Below are 9,104 nucleotides of genomic sequence, written 5' to 3'. Positions count from 1 at the left end.
CAACTAACTGCTGAACAATCATTGACAGGAAGACACTGGAACTCACTAACAAAGATGCCCCATATCCAAAGACAAAGAAGGAGCCACAATGAGATGGTAGGAGGGGCACAATCACAATAAAATCAATTCCCATAACTGCTGGGTGGGTGACTCGCGAACTGGAGAACACGTATACCACAGAAGTCCACCCACTGGAGTGAAGGTTCTGAGCCCCACGTCAGGCTTCCCAACCTGGGGGTCCAGCAACGGGAGGAGGAATTCCTAGAGAATCAGACTTTGAAGCCTAGCGGGATTTGCTTGCAGGACTTCAACAGGACTGGGGGAAACAGAGACTCCACTCTTGGAGGACACACACAAAGTAGTGTGCATATTGGGACCCAGGGGAAGGAGCAGTAATCCCAAAGGAGGCCGAACCAGACCTACCTACTAGTGTTGGAGGGTCTCCTGCAGAGGCAGGGGGTGGCTGTGGCTCACCGTTAGGACAAGGACACTGGCAGCAGAACTTCTGGGAAGTACTCCTTGGCGTGAGCCCTCCCAGAGTCCGCCATTAGCCCCACCAAAGAGCCCAGGTAGGCTTCAGTGTTGGGTCGCCTCAGGCCAAACAACCAACAGGGAGGTAACCCAGCCCCATCCACCAGCAGACAAGCAGATTAAAGTTTTGAGCACTGCCCATCAGAGCAACACCCAGCTTGACCCACAACCAGTCCATCCTATAAGGAAACTTGCACAAGCCTCTTAGAATGCCTCATCCACCAGAGGGCAGACAGGAGAAGCAAGAAGGGCTACAATCCTGCAGCCTGTGGAACAAAAAACACATTCACAGAAAGGTACACAAGATGAAAAGGCAGAGGGCTATGTACCAGATGAAGGAACAAGATAAAACCCCAGAAAAACAACTAAATGAAGTGGAGATGGGCAACCTTCCAGAAAAATAATTCAGAATAATGATAGTGAAGATGATCCAGGACCTTGGAAAAAGAATGGAGGCAAAGATCGAGAAGATGCAAGAAATGTTTAACAAAGGCCTAGAAGAATTAAAGAACAAACACCTAGTAGAATTAAAGAACAGACAGAGATGAACAATAAAATAACTGAAATGAAAAACAGACTAGAAGGAAGCAACAGCAGAATAACTGAGGCAGAAGAATGGATAAGTGACCTGGAAGAGAGAAAGGTGGAATTCACTGTCGTGGAACACAATAAAGAAAAAAGAATGAAAAGAAATGAGGACAGCCTAAGACACCTCTGGGACAACATTAGACGCAACAACATTTGCTTTATAAGGGTCCAGAAGGAGAAGAGAGAGAGAGAAAGTACCTGAGAAAATATTTGAAGAGATTGTAGTCGAAAACTTCCCTAATGTGGGAAAGGAACTAGCCACCCAAGTCCAGGAAGCTCAGAGAATCCCAGGCAGGATAAACTCAAGGAGAAACACGCCGAGACATATAGTAATCAAATTAGCAAAAATTAAAGACAAAGAAAACTTATTGAAAGCAGCAAGGGAAAAATGACAAATAACGTACAAGGGAACTCCATAAGGTTAACAGCTGATTTCTCAGCAGAAACTCTACAAGGCAGAAGGGATTGCCATGATATATTTAAAGTGATGAAAGGGAAGAACCTACAACCAAAATTACTCTACACGGCAAGGATCTCATTCAGATTCAAGGGAGAAATCAAAAGCTTTACAGACAAGCAAAAGCTAAGAGAATTCAGCACCACCAAACCAGCTCTACAAAAAAATGCTAAAGGAACTTCACTAAGTAGGAAACACAAGAGAAGAAAAGGACCTACAAAAACAAACCCCTAAAAATTAAGAAAATTGTAATAGGAACATACATATCAATAATTACCTTAAACGAGAATAGATTAAATGCTCCAAACAAAAGACACAGGCTCCCTGAATGGATACAAAAACAAGACCCATATATATACTATCTACAAGAGACCCACTTCAGACCTAGGGACACAAACACACTGAAAGTGAGGAGATGGAAAAAGATATTCCATGCAAATGGAAATCAAAAGAAAGCTGGAGTAGCAATACTCATACCAGATAAAATAGACTTTAAAATAAAGAATGTTCCAAGAGACAAGGAAGGACACTACATATTGATCAAGGGATCAATGCAAGAAGAAGATATAACAATTATAAATATATATGCACCCAACATAAGAACACCTCAATACATAAAGCAACTGCTAACAGCTATAAAAGAGTATCAACAGTAACACAATAATAGTGGGGGACTTTAACACCTCACTTACATCAATGGACAGATCATCCAAACAGAAAATAAATAAGGAAACACAAGCTTTAAATGACACAATAGACCAGATAGATTTAATTGATATTTATAGGACATTCCATCCCAAACCAGCAGATTACATTTTCTTCTCAAGTGCACACGGAACATTCTCCAGATTAGATCACGTCTTGGGTCACAAGTCAAGCCTCAGTAAATTTTAAAAAATTGAAATCATATCAAGCATCATTTCTGACCATAGCACTATGAGATTAGAAATCAATTACAGGGAAAAAATGTAAAAACCGCACAAACACATGGAGGCTAAACACTACGTTACTAAATAACCAAGAGATCACTGAAGAAGTCAAAGAGGAAATCAAAAAATACCTAGAGACAAATTACAAGAAAAACACAATGATCCAAAACCTATGGGATGCAGTAAAAGCAGTTTTAAGAGGGAAGTTTACAGAAATACAAGCTTACCTGAAGAAACAAGAAACATCTCAAATAAACAAACTAACCTTACATCTAAAGGAACAAGAGAATGAAGAACAAACAAAACCCAAAGTTAGTAGGAGGAATAAATCATAAAGATCAGAGCAGAAATAAATGAAATAGAAACAAAGAAAACAGTAGCAAAGATCAATAAAACTAAAAGCTGGCTCTTTGAGAAGATAAACAAAATTGATCAACCATTAGCCAGACTCATCAAGAAAAAGAGGGAGAGGACTCATATCAATAAAATTAGAAATGAAAAAGGAGAAGTTACAACAGACACCACAGAAATACAAAACATCCTAAGAGACTACTGCAAGCAACTCTAGGCCAATGAAATGGACAACTTGGAAGAAATGGACAAATTCTTAGAAAGGTATAACTTCCAAGACTGAACCAGGAAGAAATAGAAAATGTGAACAGACCAATCACAAGTAATGAAATTGAAACTGTGATTAAAAATCTTCCAACAAACAAAAGTCCAGCACCAAATGGCTTCACAGGTGAAATCTATCAAACATTTAGAGAAGAGCTAACACCCATCATTCTCAAACTCTTCCAAAAAATTGTGGAGGAAGGAACACTCCCAAACTCATTCTATGAGGCCACCATCACCTGATGGCAAAACCAGACAAAGATACTACAAAAAAAGAAAATTATAGACCAATATCACTGACGAATATAGATGCAAAAATCCTTAACGAAATACTAGCACACAGAATCCAACAACACATTAAAAGGATCAAATACCATGACCAAGTGGGATTTATCCCAGGGATTCAAGGATTCTTCAATACACGCAAATCAATCAATGTGATACACCATATTAACAAATTGAAGAATAAAAACCATATGATCATTTCAATAGATGCAGAAAAAGCTTTTGATAAAATTCAACACCCATTTATGATAAAAAAAAAATCTCCAGAAACTGGGCATAGAGGGAACCTACCTCAACATAATAAAGGCCATATATGACAAACCCACAGCAAACATCATTCTCAATGGTGAAAAACTGAAAGCATTTCCTCTAATATGAGGAACAAGACAAGGATGTCCTCTCTCGCCTCTATTATTCAACATAGTTTTGGAAGTCCTAGCCACGGCAATCAGAGAAGAAAAAGAAATAAAAGGGATACAAATTGGAAAAGAAAAAGTAAAACTGTCACTGTTTGCAGATGACATGACATTACATAAAGAATCCTAAAGATGCCACCAGAAAACTACTAAAGCTAATGAATGAATTTGGTAAAGATGCAGTATACAAAATTAATGCACAGAAATCTCTTGCATTCCTATACACTAATGATGAAAAATCTAAAAGAGAAATTACAGAAACACTCCCATTTACCATTGCAACAAAAAGAATAAAATACCTAGGAATAAACCTACTTAGGGAGACAAAAAGACCTGTATGCAGAAAACTATGAGACACTGCTGAAAGGAATTAAAGATGATGCCAACAGATGGAGGAATATACCATGTTGTTGGATTGGAAGAATCAATATTGTGAAAATGACTATACTACCCAAAGCAATCTACAGATTCAATGTAATCCCTACAAAATTACCAATGACATATTTTACAGAACTAGAACAAAAAATCTTAAAATTTGTATGGAGACACAAAAGACCCCGAGTAGCCAAAGCAGTCTTGAGGGAAAAAAATGGAGCTGGAAGAATAGACTCCTTGACTTCAGACTATACTACAAAGCTACAGTAATCAAGACAATATGGTACTGGCACCAAAACAGAAATATAGATCAATGGAACAGGATAGAAAGCCCAGAGATAAACCCACACACCTATGGTCAACTACTCTATGACAAAGGAGGCAAGGATATACAATGGAGAAAAGACAGTCTCTTCAATAAGTGCTGCTGGGAAAACTGGACAGCTAAATGTAAAAGAATGAAATTAGAACACTCCCTAACACCATACACAAAAATAAACTCAAAATGGATTCGAGACCTAAATATAAGACCAGACACTATAAAACTCTTAGAGGAAAACATAGGAAGAACACTCTTTGACATAAATCACAGCAAGATCTTTTTTGATCTACCTCCTAGAGTAATGGAAATAAAAACAAAAATAAACAAATAGGACCTAATGAAACTTAAAAGCTTTTTCAAAGCAAAGGAAACTACAAAGAAGATGAAAAGACAACACTCAGAATGGGAGAAAATATTTGCAAACGAATCAAGGGACAAAGGAGTAATCTCCAAAATATATAAACAGCTCATGCAGCTGAATATTAAAAAAATAATAACCCAATCCAAAAATGGGCAGAAGACCTAAATGGACATTTCTCCAAAGAAGACATACAGATGGTCAAGAAGCACATGAAAAGCTGCTCAACATCACTAATTATTAGAGAACTGAAAATCAAAACTACAATGAGGTATCACCTCCCACCAGTTAGAATGGGCATTATCAGAAAATCTACAAACAACGAATGCTGGAGAGGGTGTGGAGAAACGGGAACCCTCATGCACTGTTGGTGGGAATGTAAATTGACACAGCCACTATGGAGAACAGTATGGAGGTTCCTTAAAAAACTAAAAATAGAATTACCATATGACCCAGCAATCCCAATACTTGGCATATATCCAGAGAAAACCATAATTCGAAAAGACACATGTACCCCAATATTTATTGCAGCACTATTTACAAAACCAGGTCATGGAAGCAACCTAAATGCCCATCGACAGACAAATGGATAAAAAGATTTGGTACATGTATACAATGGAATATTACTCAGCCATAAAAAGGAACGAAATTGGGTCATTTGTAGAGACGTGGATGGATCTAGAGACTGTCATACAGAGTGAAGTAAGGCAGAAAGAAAAAAACAAATATCATATATTTACGCATATATGTGGAACCTAGAAAAATGGTACAGATGAATCGGTTTTCAGGGCAGAAATAAAGACACAGATATAGAGAGAAAACGTATGGACACCAAGGGGGAAAGTGGTGGGGCGGAAGATGGCAGTGGTGTGATGGATTGGGAGATTGGGATTGACATATATACAGTAATATGTGTAAAATGGGTAACTAATAAGAACTTGCTGTATAAAAAAGTAATAAAATTCAAAAATTAAAAAAAAAAAACTACAATGAGGTATCACCTCACACCAGTCAGAATGGCCACCATCAAAAAATCTACAAATAAATGCTGGAGAGGGTGTGGAGAAAAGGGAACCCGCTTGCACTGTTGGTGGGAATGTAAACTGATACAGCCACTATGGAGAACAGTATGGAGGTTCCTTAAAAAACTAAAAATAAAACTACCATACTACCCAGCAATCCCACTACTGGTCATATACCCTGAGAAAACCATTATTCAAAAAGAGTCATGTACCACAATGTTCACTGAAGCTCTATTTACAATAGCCAGGACATGGAAGCAACCTAAGTGTCCATCAACAGATGAATGGATAAAGAAGATGTGGCACATATATACAATGAAATATTACTCAGCCATGCAAAGAAACAAAATTGAGTTGTTTTTAGTGAGGTGGATGGACCTAGAGTCTGTCATACAGAGTGAAGTAAGTCAGAAAGAGAAAAACAAATACCGTATGCTAACACATATATATGGAATCTAAGGCAAAAAAAATTGGTTATGAAGATCGTAGGGGCAGGACAGGAATAAAGATGCAGACGTAGAGAACGGACTTGAGGACACGGGAAGGGGGAAGGGTAAACTGGGACGAAGTGAGAGAGTGGCATGGACTTATATATACTACCGAATGTAAAATAGATAGCTAGTGGGAAGCAGCAGTATAGCACAGGGAGATCAGCTCGGTGCTTTGTGACCACCTAGAGGAGTGGGATAGGGAGGGTGGGAGGGAGACGCAAAAGGGAGGGGATATGGGGATATATGTGTATGTATAGCTGATTCACTTTTTTATAAAGCAGAAACTAACACACCACTGTAAAGCAATTATATTCCAATAAAGATGTTAAGAAAACAAACCAACAAAAAAATCTACAAACAATAAATGCTGGAGAGGGTGTGAAGAAAAGGGAACCCTCATGCATTTTTGGTGGAAATGTAAATTGATACAGCCACAATGGAGAACAGTATGGAGGTTCCTTAAAAAACTAAAAATAGAAATATCATATGACCTAGCAATCCCTCTACTGGGCATATACCCAGAGAAAACCATAATTCAAAGACACATGCACCCCAATGTTCATTACAGCACTATTTACAATAGGCAGGACATGGAAAACAACCTAAATGTCCATCAACAGAGGAATGGATAAAGAAGATGGAATATTACTCAGCCATAAAAAGGAATGAAATTGGGTCATTTGTAGAGATATGGATGGATCTAGAGACTGTCATACAGAGTGAAGTAAGTCAGAAAGAGAAAAACAAGTATCATATATTAACACATATATGTGGAATCTGAAAAAATTGGTATAGACGACCTTATTTACAAAGCAGAAATACAGACATGGATGTAGAGAACAAACGTATGGATACCAAGGGGGAAGGAGGGAGTGGGATGAATTGGGAGATTGGGATTGACATATATACACTACTGATACTATGTATAAAATAGATGGCTAATGAGAACCTACTGTATAGCACAGAGAACTCTACTCAGTGTTCTGTGGTGACCTAAATGAGAAGGAAATCCAAAAAAGAGGGGATATATGTATACATATAGCTAATTCACTTTGCTGTACAGTATAAACTAACACAATATTGTAAAGCAACTATACTCTAATTATAAAAACAAAAAACATGCACTTATCATATGACCCAGGCCTAGACATTTATCTTAGAGAAGAAACTTTTATTCACACAAAAACTATACACAGGGCTTCCCTGGTGGCACAGTGGTTGAGAGTCCGCCTGCTGATGCAGGGGACACGGGTTCATGCCCCAGTCCGGGAAGATCCCACATGCCGCGGAGCGGCTAGGCCCGTGAGCCATGGCCACTGAGCCTGCGCGTCTGGAGCCTGTGCTCTGCAACGGGAGAGGCCACAACAGTGAGAGGCCCACATACCGCAAAAAAAAAAAACCAAAAAAACTATACACAGGTATAAGTAGCATCTTTATTTATAATTGTCAAAAGCTGGAAACAACTTAAATGTCCTTCAGAGGGTAAATGGATAAATAAACTGTGGTATATCCAGACAACAGAACACTACTTAGCAATACATAGGATTGAACCACTGACACTTGCTACAATTTGTACTAAGCTCAAAGACACACCCAGTGAAAGAAGCCAGTCTCAAAAAGGTTACATACTATGTAATTCCATTTGTATGACATTCTTAAAAAGATAAAACTATAGTCATGTAGAAGAGTACTTGCCAGGAGTTAGAATGGGGGAAGGGTGTGACTACTAAGGGATAGTACAACATAGTTTTTTTGTATCCTAGTTCTGGTGGTGGTTACAGGAATCTATACATGTAAAATTCATAGAACTGTGCACCAAAATTAAAAAGTCAATTTTTTCTGTGTGCTGATTAAGAATTAAAGGAAATTTATAAAAAGGCAATTTTGACATTTAAAACTTATAGTTAATACTTTCAAAGGGGTCATTTAGAATTTAGTCTGTAGCATAATTCCAGATACAATAGTATTTTAGACAGTCCCACAGGCTTCATTTTATAGCACACTATGGAGCTCACAGAACATTACATGAAAATTTCTTAACTTAAACTTCAACTAAGAAAAAAGAAAAAGAATGGATGTAATATCAAAAATGCTCAGTACTCCCTGACTTCAGACAATACTACAAAGCTGCAGTAATCAAGACAGCATGGTACTGGCACAAAAACAGAAAGATAGATCAATGGAACAGGATAGAAAGCCCAGAGATAAACCCACGCACATATGGTCACCTTATCTTTGACAAAGGAGGCAGGAATGTACAGTGGAGAAAGGACAGCCTCTTCAATAAGTGGTGCTGGGAAAACTGGACAGCTGTATATAAAAGTATGAGATTAGATCACTCCCTAACACCATACACAAAAATAAGCTCAAAATGGATTAAAGACCTAAATGTAAGGCCAGAAACTATCAAACTCTTAGAGGAAAACATAGGCAGAACACTCTATGACATAATTCACAGCAAGATCCTTTTTGACCCACCTCCTAGAGAAATGGAAATAAAAATAAACAAATGGGACCTAATGAAACTGCAAAGCTTTTGCACAGCAAAGGAAACCATAAACAAGACCAAAAGACAACCCTCAGAATGGGAGAAAATATTTGCAAATGAAGCAACTGACAAAGGATTAATCTCCAAAATTTACAACCAGCTCATGCAGCTCAATAACAAAAAAACAAACAACCCAATCCAAAAATGGGCAGAAGACCTAAATAGAC

This window comes from Stenella coeruleoalba, assembly GCF_951394435.1.
Source record: "Stenella coeruleoalba genome assembly, chromosome: 15".
Lineage (NCBI taxonomy): Eukaryota > Metazoa > Chordata > Mammalia > Artiodactyla > Delphinidae > Stenella > Stenella coeruleoalba.
The sequence above is the reverse complement of the archived record's forward strand: the minus strand, read 5'-3'. Positions refer to the sequence as shown.